This window comes from Camelus bactrianus, chromosome 2 (assembly GCF_048773025.1).
Source record: "Camelus bactrianus isolate YW-2024 breed Bactrian camel chromosome 2, ASM4877302v1, whole genome shotgun sequence".
NCBI classification, from domain to species: Eukaryota; Metazoa; Chordata; class Mammalia; order Artiodactyla; family Camelidae; genus Camelus; species Camelus bactrianus.
The window spans coordinates 134,876,636-134,895,385 of record NC_133540.1 but is presented as its reverse complement, the minus strand read 5'-3'; the positions used below and the strand labels follow the sequence as shown (position 1 = coordinate 134,895,385).

At 41.2% G+C, this 18,750-nt stretch overlaps 1 protein-coding gene and 1 pseudogene across 11 annotated transcripts in view; one reads left to right on the top strand and one right to left on the bottom strand.

Annotated features, from left to right (window-relative positions):
* Positions 1 to 234: 234 nt before the first annotated feature.
* The window catches only part of ADD1 (adducin 1), a 74,812-nt gene continuing 56,296 nt past the window's right edge, over positions 235 to 18,750 (top strand). For 3 of the 11 annotated variants that reach the window (XM_074351438.1, XM_074351455.1, XM_074351458.1), the window contains exon 1: positions 238 to 421. The gene's annotated coding sequence lies outside the window, so the exon portion shown is untranslated. Of the gene's footprint in view, positions 422 to 695; positions 902 to 18,750 lie in introns of those variants that run through there. The other 8 variants (XM_074351447.1, XM_074351452.1, XM_074351440.1 and 5 more) reach the window with 5 other exon arrangements.
* On the bottom strand, positions 13,381 to 17,033 carry LOC141574753 (10 kDa heat shock protein, mitochondrial pseudogene; annotated as a pseudogene).

Sequence of the window (18,750 nt, the reverse complement as noted above, 5' to 3'; positions counted from 1 at the left end):
GCTGCGACCCGGGGACCCAATGCAACCGACCGTCCGCCTTCCGCAGCGGGCGGGCGGGGCGGCCGCTGCTCGGACTCGCGAAAGGCCGCGGCCCCGGGCGGAGCCCACCGCATCCTGGCCCCGCCCCGCCGCGCCCGCCCGCTCGCGTCCAGCCAATCGCAGGGCGCGTTGCTGGGCGGTGAGGCGAGGGCTGGGCCTGTGGGCTGGCGCGTTGTTGGGCTGCGGCCGCTGCAGGCCGCACCCAGCTCTGGCGGTGGGGTTGCGCCGAGGGCGGAGGGGGCGGGAGGCCGGGCGGGCCGGAGCTGCGGGCTGGGGTGCGCGCGGCGGGCAGGGGGCGGAGCCGGAGCCCTAGCGGGAGCGGACGGGCGGCGGTCGCACTCGCACCTGGGAGCCCGCGCGCTGCCCGCGATTCGCCCCTGAGGTGAGGCCCCTGCTCAGGGCGGCGGCGGGGCCCGTAGCGCGGCGGAGCGGCCCAGGGGCTTCAGGCCGGGCCCCGGGCCGGCGGCGGCGCGGGGGGTGGGTCCGCACTGGCGGGGGGCCCGTGGGGGCCGCCCCGGGAGGCGTCCCCGTTGTTCGGCCGTGGGCCCTGGCCGGGTGCGGAGGGGCCAACGCCCTGCAAGCTTCTCTCCACACGGGCTTGTCTGTGGGGGCGCCTGGGCAACTCGTCTGTGGGCTGGGCGGGGGGCTTCGGGGTCCGTGTGGAAAAGCAGGGTCCGGGCCGGGCGTTGAGTCAGCCTGGTGCTCGCGACGGCCGGGCCCGTGGTCCGAAGCGCGGACGGCTCGAGATGTTTGTGCATAGGCGCAGACAGACTCGGGCATCCGGATCCTGCCTGTCAGCTCTCGGTTTTTAAAAAACGACAGCTTCTGCGAAAAAGGGAAAAGCCAGACCTGCCTGCGAATGGTAATAAGGTTGTCCTGCAACTTTATTAGTGAAGGCTGTTGGACGTCTTCGCCCCTCCTTCTCTTTCTTTTTCGCTTTGTTTTTTTTGGGGGGGGAGGGGTGTCAGAGGGTCTCTGCCTCTAACAGTTTTATTATTGCTCTTGTAATTCATGGCTCAGGATATTTTGTAGGTGCTCATTTCATGCGTACCTACCTTGAAATAAATATTTTGGTTAATCTGAAACTGCTGGTGGTGTGACCATCTGAATTTGCCTAAATGACATAAAGCAGTTGTCGTATCTCCAAGAACCAGAAACATACCTGATAGGTGTATGCAGTGCTGGAGAGTTACAGAACGATTTTTTTTTTTTTGCATGTGAAAAATTGATTAAATCTTAATGAGGATAGGAAATACGCTGCTGAAAGGTCCACCCTGTCTTCTTTGCAAAACACATCAGTAAAGGCCCCAGGTGAAAATGAGTCAGAGTGGACGAGCAGGAGTTCAGCAGGCATCAGAGAGGGGAGGGTGCACCAGGCAAAGAGGGTGAATTGTATGAGGGTGAGATTGTAATCAATGGAGTCTTTAATTAATGGGCAGATGCCAGCGCACGTGTGAATTTTTTTTAAATCCAAAATCGTAATATACCCCTTTGACTGACTGTGGGGAAAACGAGAACAGTAAAGTTGTTTTTTAAGGAAGTGGATGGTTTTGGCAGTCAGAGCGCTTTTCAGAGTTTTGATGTGGTTTACGGCAGGACAAACGATATTTTACTGCTTGTGTGGTTTTAGTTCCAGAGGCTCACCGAATGACAGGAACCTAAATTCTATCCAGGCTCCAAAAGGTGGGATCGTTTCCTTTCCAAAATCTGATTACTACAGCTAACCATTTTCTCTTTTAACTCTTTGATATTGTCTGATACTGACAAGGTTTTGTTTGGTATTCAGTTTTGTGTTACTGCTTTTACTATAAAAGCTGTTTCTCTTGATGATTAGGTTTTGGTTAGTTCTTTCAAGTAGTCATTGTACTGAGTCAGAAAAGTAAATATTGAAATGCTTTAAAAGATGCTTTTTTAAAAAACCCTGGAAAAATCAAATATCCGACCAGTGTTAAAATTTTCTTGATTTTCTCTCTCTCTTATTTTTTTAACAGTTTGAATCAGGGCCCAAATGCTATGCGTACATTGTAACTTGTTTTAATCCGTAGGCTCCTCCATCTTTTGTTATCTCTTGTAATTTATTTGTTGCTCAAATTGATGGTTTGTCCTGTGGAATTACACACAGTCTGGATTTTATTCTGTTTTGTAGTTAACTATACAGAATCTGCTGTACATTTACTGTAATTTGGTTGGATCTAAGGCGTGATCCGATTCAGGTTGGATTTATTTTTGTCAAGAAGACTTTATAGATTAGTATGCAGATAAAGATGAGTAGTCTTCTTGCCAGTGTTTAGAGTCAGTATTTCTTGAGGCATTGAAAAATGTTGATATTTTAATTATATAACTTAATCATTTATTAGCTGGAATATTTCTATAAAGAGAAATTTCCCCTCCGTAATTTAGTTACCGTGAATTATAGCTCTTTTAGGAAATGGAGGATAAATGCTTAATTCCTCTCTTACTAGTTTTGGAAATAATAAGCTGGCATCCTCCAGAAGTAGCCAGTGAATTCTGTACATGTATTTGTGTCATTGTGAACTCGTGGATTTAAACATATTTGATATGGTTCAGTCCATTGTAGATCCTTATTGATACTCAAATTATTGCATCATTGTCCAGTAAGAATTTGTTCAAATTGGCTCCTAAATCCTTTGGACACAACTCTAATAGTCTTTGTTTGATCTTCTTTCTGTATGACAAACTGTACCAGACTCATCTTACACATTTTCTGTCCCAGCCCTGGAATTGTCCATTTTTTCCAAGGAGCTTTGATTTCTTTTAATGAAAAAATAGTATTTAGTAATCATAGTCTGTGCCCTGAGGTTGTTCATTACCACTAAATTGATCATTGTTTCCAGGTCTTTTCAGTGCACACACATCGTGGATTACTGACACTTTGACAGAGTTGTGTTTAACCTTCTTGATCTTACACCTGTATCTTTTTTCCCCTAAGACAAATATCTTGATTCTAATTACTCATTGTTTTATCCGACACTGTACACACATTTCAGTATCAGAAGAATAATACAAACACTACCCCCAACTAATAAAAACTGTTTAAGAGGGTTTTTTTTTGCATCCTTATTTGGAATATGTAGTTAAATTACTGTGTTTTGAAGTCACTTAGAATAGTTACTCCATGATTTTGCCTCCACTAGATGTGTAGTAGTCTTTTGTTTTTTATTTTGCTTTCGACATTTAGGAGTTGCTTTTTTAAAAATTGAGGTGTATTTGATGTACAACAGTATATAAATTGCAGGTGTGTAATACAATGATTTGTAATTTTTAAAGGTTCTATACCCCCATTTATAGTTATTATGAAATAGTGGCTAAGGAATTGATTTTTTTAAATTTAATTTTGTTTTCTAATTTTGTAAAATATTAAAAGGCTTTCAAGGTCAAACATAAAACGAGATGCAACCAGCCCTCCGTACCCGTGGTTCTGCAGCATTGGATATGTAAGGCTGACTGTAACCCATTCCTTCTTTTCCCTATGGATTACCTTTCAACTCTCTTCACGCATTTTGCACTGCCTCCCCCAGTCTGTTCTCTGTATCCATGAGTTTGGTTTTTTTGTCTTGTTTTTAGATAAGTGAAATCATATGGTATCTGTCTTTCTCTGTCTGACTTATTTCTCTTGGCATGATGTTCCTGAGGTTCATCCATGCTGTAGACTATGTCAGGATTTTCTTTGTTTTTAAGGCTGAATAACATTCCTTTGTATGTATATGCCACATTTTGCTTATCCATTTATCCCTCGTTGAACACTCGGTTTGTTTCCACATTTCAGCAATTGTGCATAGTGCTGCTATGAACATGGATATACGAGTGTCTCTTTGAGACCCTACGTTCAGTTCTTTGAGGTATATACCCATTATTAGAATTGCTGGATCATATGGTAATTCTGTTTAAAAAATTTTGAGGAACCATTGTACATTCCCACCAGTAGAGCAAAAGGGTCCCAATTTCTTCACATCTTTGCCAACATTTGTTTTCTTTTTTTTTGATAGTATCCATCCTAACAGATATGAGGTGGTATGTCATTGTTGTTTGACTTGCATTTCTGTGATCCCACCATGCTTTTTTTCACTTAACATTTGGCATCCATGCCAGACTGTAATATAGACATATTTCTCATTCCTTCTTTCAGTTGCTTTGTGCTTCTTTACGTGGTTGTATCATACTTTATTTAAGAAGACGTGACTGCTTTTAATGACTGTTTAACACAAGTGTCTTGTCCGGTAGTGGCATTTTTTTCTTATACTGTGATTTGGTGAGAATTTTCTGGTACATTTAAAATTATCAGAATGGAAGGAAGTACTTCACAGGGGTGTGATGTCATGCTCTGAAATTCTGTTCTATTGAGAAGACTAGCCTTCTCTGTTACGTGGTAGTTAACAGCTACAGGTGTTGAAGACTAGTTTTACATTTTAAGTTTTTTGAACAGCTGCTATTTCAATCCCTCAATTGCAGTGATAATTTGGGGTTGGTTTCATAAATGCTATTTCTGAGATAAAATCATCTGACTCATATAGACACAGTAAGTTCATTATTAGTCAAGTTGTTAACATCCCATTTTAGTAATCTTTTTCTGTTGTTTCCTATTGTTCTCTCACTCATTATAAATCTACATATTCACTGAATCCTGAGTATTTAAGCTTTAAGATCTAAAATATTAGACTCATAGGTTATAGTGTGTGGAAAACGAAGCCTACAAGTATAGTTGTTAATGCTGTCTTGCTGTCAGCTCTGCCTTCAGAATACATCCTGAATCAGCCCTTCTGTCCCATCCGCACTGTTACCACCTGGGTCCCAGCAGCCGCCTTGTCTCCCTTGGACTGCTGCAGCAGCCTCTAGCTGGTTTCCCCAAGTCCTTTCTTCCTGCTTACTCTCCACCTGGCAGCTAGGGTGACTTACATGGTGTAAATTAGATCATGTTCTGTCTTGCTGAAACCCTTCAAAGGCAGATAAAGCGGTTGCCTCTAGGGAACTATGAGGCTGTTGGGTAGGGGTGGGACAAGACTTTCTTTTCTCTGTATAACCTTATAAGTCTTTCAGATTTTGACTCATGTAATTGGATGATGCACTCACAATGAAATAAGTAATTTTACAAACAAAACAAAGCAACCCAATGACTTCTCGTTACATGTAGAACAAAATCCGGATTCCTTGTCATGCTCCCGTCCTGCCGTTCTGCTTCCTCAGGTATGTTGCGTTCTCAGTAGCCTTCCTGCAGCCTGCCTAGCTCGTTTCTGATATGGAGAGTTGCATGTTGATCCCTCTGCCTAGAACAAGTGCTTTTACACCCCTCCTTCTCACCTTTCAGGACTCCGCTTAAATGTCTTTTAAAGAATCCTCCTTAACTGCCCTCTTAATGTAGGTTTTCCCTGTCACTCACTAACTCAGACACTTCTGTTCTTCAGTTTTGATTGTCTGTTTACTTTTGTTTTTGCTTCCACAAGAATGATACTCCATTAAGGCAGTGGATATTTATCCACTGTTTAAGCTGGCCCCTCTGTGTTCTTGCTAGAATGAGTTCTGAGTCATAGACTAGGCTGTGACACTTCCCTGTCAGAGCTTTCAGTGATTCTCCATGGCCCGTCAGCCCCGAGTTCCAGGACTAGGCTTTCAAGGTTTGTCCTCTTCCCTCATCTCCAGTCTCATCTCTTATAGCACTTTGGTTTCGCTTCCCACTGTGTTTTGAGCACTTAGCATGACACCTGGTAGGTGCCCAGTAAGTATGTGGGGAATGAATGAATGATTTAGGATTGGTCTCTTTAAGTCTTTGTGAAATTGTCACACAGTTAGGAAAATGACAGCTAAAAATAAAAGGCCATCAGGGAGGGCTACATAAAGAAGGTAGAATTAAACTTGATACTGAAAGCTGGACTCAGTGGGCAAAGAAAAAATGGCATTTTGTGAAGGAGAAATGGCAGGTTTTTTTAGACTAAACTTTTTGTAGCCACGTTTTATGGCAGCGGCTTAAACACATACAGAGAGATCCTACCTAGACTTGAATCCTGACCCTGGGCCAGGTGGTTCAAATGCATTCCCTGATTAAGAACTGCTGCTTTATGGCCTTGCTCTTAGAACAGTGGTCCCTTGCATAACTAGTGTTGCAGTGGACCCAGGACTACCGTCTGTGAAGGTGGGGTTACTTACCCACATTGGGTGCAGCGTTTAAATGACTGTTGAAAAATAGGGATACCATTTAGCTGGTAACATAGAATTCCTGAAATTCAGTTTAAACTGGAATTTTCATCTTTTTAAACACTTGCTGTATGCTAGTCATTGTACTTTTTATATATTATCTCATTTAATCCTTAAAACAATCCTATTGCGTAGATACTATTATCATTTTTTTCAGTTGAAGAAAACCAAGGAAGTTTAAGTGATTGCCAGGGTCCCATAGGAGATGGTGGTGCTGGGATTCAGACCAAGGATGTCTAACCCCAGAGATGATACTCTTAGCCACCAGGCTGTACTGCCCTTCGTCTGTATATTTTCTTCATCCTGTTACTTAGTCACTTGGCTATACCCGTGGGCCCTGGGCTTCCCCGTGAGGGCAGGTGCTGAGCCTTGTCTAGTGCTCTGTTTCCCCAGGCTTGCACGGTGCCTGGGGGAGAGCAGGTCCTTAAGAATTATTTGTTGCAGTAGTGATCTTCAGTTAATTTTCAGAAAGCTTAGTTTTCAGAAATAATGTTCATGGCAAAATTAGAGGCCCATCTGTTCCCTTAAGGCAGGAGTCGGCGAACTTTCTGTAAAGGGCTGGATAATAAATACTTCAGGCTTTGAGAGCTGTGTAATCTCTCAGCTACTTAGTTCTGCTGTTGCATGAAAGCAGCCATAGAGGATTCGTAAATGAATCAATAACTGTCCAATAAAACCTTCCTTATGGGCTCTGAAATTTAAATTGATTTCATGTCTGTCGTTATTTATGTTCCAAAAAATTTTTTTTAGCCTTTGAAGATCTGTGTTAGCTTGTGGCCCTTATAAAAGCAGGCAGTGAGCTGGATTTGGCTTGGGAGGTCGGGCATTTGCTGATTTCTGCCTGGAGTCTAAATTTTATCATTAGGTCCAGTTAGGTATCTGCCTTCTGGACTGAACTGTTTCGTCTGCCAGTGGACCTTCTTTTACTGCATCCTGCTTCGGCCTGCAGTGAGCAGCTGTGTGGGAGAAACACTACCCTGAGATGTCACATGGTGTTGGCTGTAGGGCAGTCGTTGGGGGTCTTGTCCTTTATAGTAAGCGAAATACTATTCTTTTCTTCATTAAGGAATCTGTTTTACTTTTCTTTGAGTAGAACTTTCAACATCATTATTCTAGTTGTATCCCAGAATGAATTTTTATATTTTGTATTTGTCCTTTAGTTTAATATATTTCAGCTGTGGTTTAATAGAAAGAGCTACTTGGAGTTAGAAAGGGCTGGTTACACATAGCTGTGTAACTCTTTTTGCCAAATTAATCTTTTCTGTGTGTGTTTTGTTTTGAGGGGGGTAGGTAACTAGGTTTGTTTATTTATTTACTAATTTTTTTTTTTTTTAACTAGGGATTGAACTCAGGACCTCATGCATGCTAACCATGCACTCTACCTCTGAGCTATACCCCCCCCCCAGTGAATCTTAAGCTAGCATTATACCTGGCCTAGAGGAAGAGCCTAAGGAATGGTGAGGCCCCTTTCCTACCCCCACCTCCACCACTTCCTCCACCTCACATCCTTGGGCAAATCACTTCTCTTTTTTCTGAGCTTCAGTTTTCCCATTTATGCAATGGGTATGACCATACCTTCCTTATCTACTTCAGAGAGTTTGTATGAAATTAAGTGAAAAAGTACTTTGTAAGCGGTAGATGCTGCCCAAGTGTGTGATTTATTATCCTATATTTAGATTATACTTGGGAGCAAGAAAGGAGAGAGGAACCATTACTAATGGTGCATTAACTTCTCTTGAATGCACCTCCAACAGTTAATCTCATGCCTTTTGGGTGTAAAAACATTGTACTGAAAAAATCCGATGCTGTGTGTATTATAGCTAATCTTGCCAGATGAAATGACAGAAACTTGCTATACTAAATTACAGATTTGCACCCAAAGACTTGGAACTCAAAACCGTGGGACTAAAGTCTTTCAGTTTTCCCTTTAAAGATGCTGCTTCACTGCCGTCTTGCTCGTGTCACCTATAAGCAGTCTGCTGCCATCTGTATCTTGTTCTTCTACATGCGTTGTCTTTTTCTTTGGCTGCTTTCAAGACTTTCCTTATCACTGGTTTTGAGCAATTTTATTTTGATGTGCTTCTGTGTTCCACAGTTTTTTACGTGTATCTTGTGCTTGGGATCCATTGAGAGCTTTCTTGGATCTGTGGGTTTGTAGTGTTCATCAAACTAGGGAAAATTTTGGCCATTTTTTAAGAAATATTTTTTCTTCTCTATGTCACCTCTTTGAAGAACTCCAGTTTCATTCAGGTTAGACCATTTAAAGTTGCCCCATGGCTCATGGATGCTCTGTTTGTTTGTCTTTTCTCTGTGTGTTTTGTTTTGATTGTTTTTTTATTGCTCTATCTTTAGATTCACTCCTCTCTTTTCTACAGTGTTTAATCTACCGTTAATCTTGTTCAGTGTAGTTTTTTATCTTATGTTGTAGCTTTCATCTTGAGAAGTTCAGTTTGTATCATTTTTATATCTTCCATCTTTCTGTTTGAGATTTTGAACGTACGTAATACCGTTGTACTCCCTGTTCTGGTGATCTTGTCCACCAGTTGTAACTTCTTTCTCAGTTCTGGGTTGGATTTGATTGACTTAGCTCCTCGATAGGGTATATTTTCCTGCTTCTTTGCTCATCAAGTAATTCTTTGCTGGATTCCAGACATTGTAAATTTTTCATTGATGGGTTCTGAATCATGATGTAGTCCTATAAACATTCTTAAACTCTGTTCTGTTATGTTAGCAGTAGGACTTTAAAATTTTTCCTGTGTTGGAGATGGTGAATGGCACCATTTTTCTTTTTACACAAATTAAATTCCTAGCCTTCTTGAGAAGCTAAAGTCACTAAAACAACACCACCAACAGAAACAGTTTATGTTTGAATCCTAGAAATCAATTTGTTTTTATCTTCCCCCATGCTTTGGCAGGTTATTTTGATAAGGAGAAGGGATGTCCTCGTTTGAATTTCCTGTCTTGTAAGGTTTTAAAAGCTGAATCCAAGATTTGGTTAAGTAGCAGATTAAATTTGCTAATACTTGTTTAGTTTATTCAGTGCTTACTAGCTATCACATGGCTCCTTAAAACATTTAGGAATCTTAACATAGCATAACATTAAACATTAACAAAACTGTTCAGCAGTTAATGTTTTCTCTAACCCTCCGTAGGCGGGATACTTGGCTGGCAGGGATGAAGGGAGGCGAGTTTAATTCAGTCTGCCCTTTGAGCTTTGTTTATCCCAGAAGCACCTTTTTAAGCAATTGTTATGACTAATGTATGACACTGGTTTTGATCCCTGTTAGCTTAAAAGTGTTGAGCCTATTTGGTACGATTTTATATGAATTTATGCTCCATAGGAAAAAGATGGCATTTTAAATAAAATAGGACTGGAGTCTGCAGGCCACTTAATTTTTAACTGAACAGTGACTTGAGAACTTGCTCTTCCAGGATAAAATGGCAACAGTCATTTTAAAATAAGTTACTTTGCAAGAATATTTTCCATTCTGTAGCTTTTATTAACTTGCATATCAGTCCTGTCTCTTCACACATAGGTATTGAGCACCTCTAATATGCTGGGTTCAACTCTGGGCACAGTGGACAGAGCAGGAATGAGACGCACAGAGGTTGAGACACATCCCCCTCTCTGGGGAACTTACGTTCTAGAATGAGAGATAGGTAATAACAAAACACTGTAGTATCAGGTAGGAATAATGCGTGAAGGCCATGGCGGCAGGGTGAGGGCAGAGAGATGATGCCGCAAGGGCCTGTTTCACATGGGGGTAAGGCAGGCTTCTCTGAGGAGGTGACAGTTCGTCAGAGATTGAACCTGTGTGCATCTGGAGGGAAACGGATGGGCAGTGGAGACACATCTCACTGCACACGGCTTCTTGTTGCCTGTTGATGGCAGCTGCTGAAGGGGCGGGCCACGTGGGCCAGACTTCTGGAGGAGAAAACCCTCGTGGGCTGTGACCTAGACGAGGGACCGGAGCAGGTGCTGTTTTCCAGTTTCCCTTTGCACGCCTAGTGCCTGGCACTGGGGAGTACAGGTGTGAAATTGAGGTTTTTGGGGAGCCCGTCTAATGGTGACAGAGTTATTGTCAGTAGCAGCATACTTAAATAATCATGAAGTAGTCACAGTGATAGCTGCAGGAATTTTTATCAGGCACTGTGTGGGAAGCATCGTTACCCATTTTGCAGATGAGAAGCTATGCGACAGGTTTAGTGACTTGCCCAAGAGCACACAGCCAGAACGGTGGTATGTACATGACCTTTAAAAAATAAAGTATTACACATGACGAAACCCACTTTGCTCCTCCTTAATACGTCTTTGTGAATGCTCAGTAACAGCACACATGAATCTATTCCATTCTCTTTCATAGTCTCAGGTATTTCATTTTACGGATATTGTATAATTTATTACTGCTGCTGTATTGAGATTTGATTCCCAGTTTTAACTGTTACAAACTTTTTCAGTTGATACTCTTGCATCTCTGTCCTTGGGCACTGTGAAGTGTATCTGTAGATACATTCTCAGAATTGAGAGTACCTGGTCAAGGATATTGGTGCTTTTAGTTTCCATAGCTATTTCCAAATTACCCTCCTAACGAGTTATACCAGGTTATACTCCCACCAACTGCGTGTTTCCACCACATAAGAAAGTGGAGGTAATCATAGTGCCTATTTTGCAGTTACTGTGAAGATTAAATGAACTAAATACATAAAAGGTATCCAGTAAGCTGTCAGTAAATGGCTGTTATGTATTACAAATACAGTTATTAACCATATTCCTGAACCTCATTACCAAAAATACTGTCAGCCTCCGAGCTGCTTCGGGAGGTTGGGAAGGGGGTTTATATAATCGACCACAGCAGCGTACGCTCCTCAGATCCCGTACCTGTGTCAGAACAGTTTGCTCTGTGCTGGGGCCCGGGGGCCTGGGGGCCCAGGGCTGGGAGCTTGCGCTTGGTGTCAGGGGTGCGACCCACAGGCACACGCGCGTTTATGCTCTGCCCAGGCCGCGCTCGGTGACTGGCCTCAGTGGAGGTTGGCCCCTTGTGTGCCTCTGCAGCACCCTGGGATGGCAGCTCTGAGTGTCTCCACCGGGAGGAGGAGGCCCCCACTTGGGAGGGACCTTTAGAATATCCTGTCTCAGACTCTTGGTTCTCCCTTTCTCTTATTCGGAAAGACTTAGTTTAAATTTACCCCATTGATCGACTTACTGAGAGTGATTCAGGGAGCTCCTCACCTAAACAAGGAGTTTTTCTCATCTGCACGCTACTGCCTAAAATGCCTTGTGGAGGAGACAAAGCAGTTGGTGGTAAGAAGTGAACAAGTCTTCAGCCAGAGGGTGTGAGTTTACTGCAGGTTCACTGAGGGTTACCCAGCAGTGGGTGATAAAGTCACTTAACTGCTCCCAGTCTCAGTTTTCTCTGACACAAAATGAAGTGGTTATAAGATGCAAAGAAGAGAATGTTGTGAAAACTCTCTGAAAATGCAAATGCTGAGTGAAAACATACATTTACAGAAAAACTTGTACATGAATGTTCATAGCCGAAAAGTGGAAACAAACCCAATAATAAAGAATGAAATACTGATCCGTGCTATGCATGGATGAACTTGGGAAACTTCATGCTAAGTGAAAGAAGCCAGAGAAAGGCTGGAGGGGAGGGAGGAATAGGAATGGGGAGTGACTGCTGATGTATGTGGGGTTTCTTCTTGGGTGTTGAAGATGTTATAAAATTAGGTTGTGTTGATGGTTACACATTTCTGTTAATGTACTGAAACCCAATGAACTGTACACACATGAATTTTATATGTGAATGTCAAAAAAGCTGTAGAAATGCAAATGCTGCATTAAGAATTTTATTTTCACTAAAGTAAGTTGTCAACTGTTGGTTGGGGTATTAGGGACGTAGTGTCAGGATGCAGTTCCAGTTGTGGCACTCAGAATATGTAGCCCTGGGCCAAGTTGGTGAGATTCTCTGAACTCATCTTTTTCTTCTGTTGAAATAGGAATAGTAGTAGTACGAATCTTACCTAACTAGAGGTGTTGTGGGCCCCTGGTGAGAGGGCTTCTGAATGTGTGTTGTACGTAGGTTTGCTATCAGTGCTTTCCTTTCCCTTCCTCCTTTAACAGTGTACAGAGGAGGGAGAAGCAGATGTTAAGAGGAAAAGGCACAGAAAAGCAATAATAAAAAAAAAACCCTCTTTACTAGCTACTCCCACTCTCTTTTTTTAAAGCTCTGTGCAGGGATAGTTTTGTTTGTTACAGCTACAGTATTTGCAGTTTGCAGGAACTTTGTGGTTAAGCCATTCTTTCTAAGATTTAAGAATATTTTAGTTAACAGGCCAGCCTTGTTCCCAGGTGATACCATTAACCGAGTTGTTACTGCATAGAGCCTCAGGCAAGAAGGGAGGGTAGAAACGGTGCTTGAGTCTCATGGAATGGCTCCCTTTAGGGGTGAGTCTACTTTAGTAGGAGAGATGTGAAGTTAGTCTGCTCCCTTAGGGGGAACTTAATAACCCCACCTTCCAGATACTCTGTCTTGGTTTATTCTGAGCATCGTCCCTGGAACTGAAGCACAGCGCTCTTTGGCAGAATAACCACCAGGAATGTCACTGACCTAGGATGTCTGAAGTATTGAATGTGCACCATTTTCTGCATAGGGCGTTTGACTGATGGATTGATTTGGAAAGCAGGGAATTTCTTGAAGGAAACATTTCTTTTCCAGATTTTAGTCAAGCGATGATGGTATGGATTTTCTTTGTCTCTAGATTAGAAATGACATTAAGGAGGTTTCTTAATTCATTAAACTATACATATATACCCCCCACTTCCTCCTCAATTCACTGAACTTTTAAAAAGGGCTTCAGTGTGCGAGGCATTGCACTGGACATTGGGGAATCAAAGATAAGAGCAGAGGTCCTGCTTCAAGGGCTCATGGCTCTTCAGACTGGACGGGGAGGTAGCCCACGAGGATGACTACAGGGAACTCCTGTAGGGCCTTCTCTGTAGTGGCATGAGGTGGATCCCTGTTAGAGCTGTTCAGGTCATTGAGATGTTTCATATCACTTGCCCACAGTTATTTTTATCATTTCTATTTTATAAAACTGAAGCTAGCGATTTTTAAAAAATCTATACTTCTTTTTTAATTCATTTTTTTGGTTTATTTTTGAGGGGGGAGGTAATCAGTTTCTTTATTTATTTGTTTGTTTATTCATTCATTCATTTATTTATTTAATGGAGGTACTGGGGATTGAACCCATGACGTTGTGCATGCTAAGCACATGCTCTACCACTGAGCTGTACCCTCCCCCTGAAGCTAGTGATTTTAAAGTCTGTTTTACTTTTTCTTAGTGGATAATTTCCATTTTGATTATTTCATAATGCCCTAGGGTGAAGTCCAATCTTCATGAAAATAGTGCAGATTTTGCTGACAATAACTATGGAAGGTTGCCAGTAACTTTCTCATAAAATGAGTTATTTGTACATTATTTCATCTCTTGACCCCAGATTTCACTGTGCTGTGAAAAAAGCCGTGACATCATCTTTATTCTCAGTATAAGTCAAGCCTGGATGGTATTTATAAGAATGAATACATGAGTTACATCTTACAGGACGTACATTTTTTTTTCCTGAAAGGGCATATATGGTTTATGTTTAAAGCCTCAGGTGATCGGGACATTTGTAGTGATATTCTAAGATACAATGTAACTTTCAGAGTAGTTTAAAGGATTAGAAATCATATATATAAAGCATAGTAAGCGTGGTTACTAAATGGTTTGGAGTTTATTCTGTTTGTAACTTCTTAGAAATTGGTCACTTACTCTTTTGTTGTTGTTGTTTTTAGTTTTTTAAATAGCAAATAACGGAAGCAAATCTCACTGTCCAACAATAGGAACTAATTTTTTAATAGAAGTGTTGAAGGCTATATATTTCTCTAAAAGTAGTTTTTTAGTAAAGCCAACAGTTTCCAAGTATAATATTTTCATTGTGTAGATATGTTTAAATTTTCATGATTTCTTCTTCCTTGGCCCAGGCATTATTTGAAAGTGTGCTTTTAAATGTCAAAGTTTTTAAAACATTTTTTTTTGACTTGTTATAATTGCATTGTGATCAAAGTAATGGTTTGTATGCTACTGATTCTATGGAATTTGTTGAGATTGTCTTTATTTCATCCAGATATGTGGTGCTGTTTTTAAACGTTCCTCGTACTCTAGAGAAGAATGTGTATTTTTAAGAATTTAATTATTTTGGAAGGCAGGGAGGTGCAAGTTTCTGTGTGCTTCTAATGATGTCACTTTTGATTACATTGTTCTTTCTGTTTACTAATTTCTTAATTAATTTTAAAAATTAATAATTGAGCAGTATTTTGGTGTTAATTTACTCAGTATGGGTCAGTCTGCCCAGTGTGGTGGTAGATTTGTCAGTTTCTTTGAGTTTTAGCAGTTTTTACTTCATATGTATTGATACTGTTCTGTTAGGCATGTATGTTTTCTTCTTCCTGTTGAACTGAATTTTTTTGAATCATTATTTATGGTGGTTCTTCCATCCCAAAGAAGTGCTTTTATCTGCCACGGTCCTCTTGGTCCAGCTGCCTTTTGGTTGGCGTTTGCTTAGTGCGCTGATTTTCATCCATTCACTTTCAGACGTTCTGCCATGTTCTTATGTGTTATGGGTGTATTAGCTTTTTGTGGCTGCTGTAACATATTACCACAAACTTGGTGCCTTAAAACAAGAGAAGTTTTTCTCTCATAGTTCTGGAATCCAGAAGCCCCAAATCAATATCACTGAGCCAAAATCTGAGTGTTGACGGGATGTGCTTCCTCTGGAGGGTCTAGAGGAGGGAATCTGTTCCTGGCTTCTTTGGCTGCCAGCATTCTTTGGCTGTAGCTGTGTCACTCCAGGCTCTGTGTCCCTGGTCAGATCGCCCTTTTCTTGTAAGTCTGTATAGTCAAGTCTTCCTCTGCCTCCTTTTTGCAAGGATACTGGTGATTGCGTTTAGGGTCCATCCAGAAAATCCAGGATAGTCTCATCATCCCCACATGCTTAATCATATCTCCAAAGTCTTTGCAATGTAAAGTAACAGCTGCAGGTTCCAGGGATTAATACTGATATCTTTGGTGACCATTATTAAGCCAACTACAGTCAGTATAATATGTGTCTTTTAACTGGCGTAATTTAGTACATTTACATTTATTGTGATTCTGATAAATTTGTACTTTTTCTATCATTTTACAGTATGTTTTGTGTCAGTTTTTGAACAACCCAGTTGTTTTTATGTTCTCCCCCTTTGGCTTGGAGATTACGTACTCTATCATGCTCTTTTAGTGGTTGCCTTTGAAATTTTGCCATGCACATTTATCAAAGTCTGGAATTAATTTCATATTCTCTTACCAGGCAAACCAAAGACACTAAGATACTTTAATTCCAGTTAAACTTAATGATTAAGTTACATACTACTATTGTTCAGTATTTTAGTCTAATTTTTTTAACCTCATAAATTGAACAGCATCATCATCACTGTATTATTCAAAAATATTTTTAGATTTACTTTCCTGTTTAGCAGTTTCTTTTTTTTATTTATATATTTTTATTTGGAATTGTTTCTATCAGTACAGTGAACCTGAATTTTAGAGACACTGGATGCCTTTAGTTTGGATTTCATTAAATTTATTATAAAAGAGAGATGTGGAAATTATTCACATGATGAAAAGATTTCAGAACTTCAGTGGAATGGGCAGCTTCACGTGATGCCATTTCAATAGTGACATCTCAGCCTACGTATTTTTCAAGAATGTCTCCATCTCTAAATAAATAATCCTTGCCGTCTTCGGTGCCTCTGTATTCTGGGAGAAGTACTTTATCTCCAAGTTTCACACTAACTGGTTGAATCTCTCCACCCTTTCGTTTAGAGCCTGATCCAAAACAGCTGCTACTGTTGGCCTGCAATACTTCTCCTTGAGATTTTTTTCTGGAAGCATACTGCCTCCTTTGGTTACAGTTTCGGCTGCACTCCTTTCAACTGATGCGTGGTCAGAGAGGGGGAGAAACTTTCTAAATGCCTGTCCTGCCATGATTCCAGCCCCCACAGTTCGTATTCTGTTCTTCCACCTCTGCCTCAAGGAGAAACCCCGCAGTCTGGCGCTCCGGACATGTGAAATTGGGAAACCGTTTAGCAGTTTCTTTACTCACAATTCTTACTGCGCTTCTGTTTTTTTCTCTGGGATTGTTTTTTCTTCTTTAAAAGCTCCTTTACTATAGGTTTGTAGGTGGTACCTGTGTTTTTGTTCATCTGGAATGACTTTATTTCACATTCTTGAAAGATACTCTTGCTTGGTATAAAAATCTAGATTGACAGATGTATTTCCTTTCAGTAGTTTGAAGATACTTTGTTTCTCAACTTTTGTGGTTTCTGTTACAAGTTTGCCAGTAGTCTGTCATTCCTTTTTAGGTGATGTCTTTTTTTCCCCTCTGTTTGCTTTTAGAAAAAAATGTTTGCCTTGGCTCTTCTGCAGGTTCGTTATGATGTGCATGAGGTGCGGGTATCTCTGTTTTGCTTAGTGTTTGTGGACTCACGTCTTTCCATCATGTAGAATTGTCAGCCATTCTTTCTGGATATCAGCTCTTCCCTACTCTTTATTATCTCTGCCTGTAAGTCCAGTAAATGTGTAGTGGATTTTCTTATTCTGCCCTCCACTTCTCTGCTGTCATAATTTGGACCTCCTTGTCTGCCTGTGCTGGTTTTTGGGTAATTTTTTTTCAAATCTATCTTTTAATTCACTTGTTCCTGTTTATCTGTGTCAAAACTGCTATTCATTAGTTGATTAATTTTTTAAAAATTATTTCATTTCTAAGAGTTCTGTTTGGTTTCTTTTCCAGGTCTGCCTGCTCATTTTTCATAGTCCCTGTGGCTTGTCATATTTATGATTAATTTATATTTTAAACATTTCGTACATAGTTGTTCTGTGTTCTGTGTTCTAATTCCGTGTCTGACGTCTCTGGGGGCCTGGACCTGTGATTGGTCTTTTCTGATGACTGTCACTCATGGAGATTGTTTTTGGGTTTGTTGAATTTTTGACGTGGACCTCATCTCTGGTTGATTTTAACCTGTGGAAGAACCTGAGGAATCAACATTGAGGATGTTTTTCCTGAGAGGATTGTATTTACTTCTGCTGTAAGCCAGGGTTACTCCGCCTGAGACTGTCTGTACCCCTTACACCAGCTCTTCCTTTTTTTACCTCTACCAGTGTAGACTTTGGGCACTGACCTCTGGCAATGTCACTTCTTGTGAGTGATTCAGAGCTCTGGTTTCATTCTCTTGGTTTTGGTTTTTGTTGTTGTTTAGCCCTTGGAGGTTTCATGTATTTCTTACATGCAAGTAACATTTGTTTTTATGGAAAATCTTATTTGAGTGGTAGGGCCTCTTAAGTATTTGCCTTACTTGAAATCTCCAAGTATTTATTAGTAATGGAAATAGTGGTTGTGCATTGTTTTAAAACTTAGGAAAAGCATATTCAGTATGAGGTGACTCTACCCAGCTTGAGGGTCAGTGGAGTGAGTGAGGTGCGTTGGTGTTCTTTGGTACGAGGGGGAGCCAGCTACAGCTTGGCAAGCATGTGAGACTTAGGTAAAGTCGTTTGCTCGGTTTTATCATCTGTGTGATCGGGCGGCTTCTCAAGTTCCTTGGTGCCAAAAATGTATACTTCTAAGGTTTGTTTCACTGCTCTTTATATGTTTTATATTAAATAGTCAGTATTATAAGGCCTGTGCTCAAAACATTGTGTGGGGATGTGAGAAGGAAGAGCGTTAGCGTTGTAAGGGCTCCCACCTCAGCGAGCTTGCAGCCGAGCGATGGTGTTAACAATTGGTAGCACAGAGCTGTGAGAGGGAACTCTAGAAAGTGGTGCTGTGTGTCCCTGGGCACGTATCAAGGAAGACAGTTAATTGGTCCCGTCAGAGAACGCTCTTCTGGTGTCCTTTTGAAGATACTCAGTCAGTCTTCAAAGGTGCTGCTGCTGTTTATGATACCAGTAATAATAACTACCATTTATTTTATTGCTGACTGTGTGCCAGGCCCTGTATGAAGCATTTAGCATAAATTAACTCCTTTAACCTTAAACCGAGGAAGTAGATAATCGTATCATTCCCACTGACTAATGAAGAAACTGAGCACAGAAGGAGACGAAGTAATGTGTGTAGGGACACAGAGCCCGGAAGTGGCAAACTGGGCTCAAACCCAGGTGGCTTGCCCCAGGGTCTGAACTCTAGCCATGCACTGAGCCTGGTTACCAGTCAGCTAGCACTGAGAGGCTGAGGGAATTTTGATGAAGACCAAAGCCAGATTCTTTCTGTACCAGTGTCATCTGATGGATTTTGGAAATAAAAACAGGATGGGGTGCATTAAAGTTCACTTACATGTGTTCACTTAAACAGATGGTTGGTTGGCTTATCTTTAGTTGCCTCACCCAGAGTTGTTTTCAAAGCCACACCCAAGTCTCTCTCAGGGAGCTAGACTA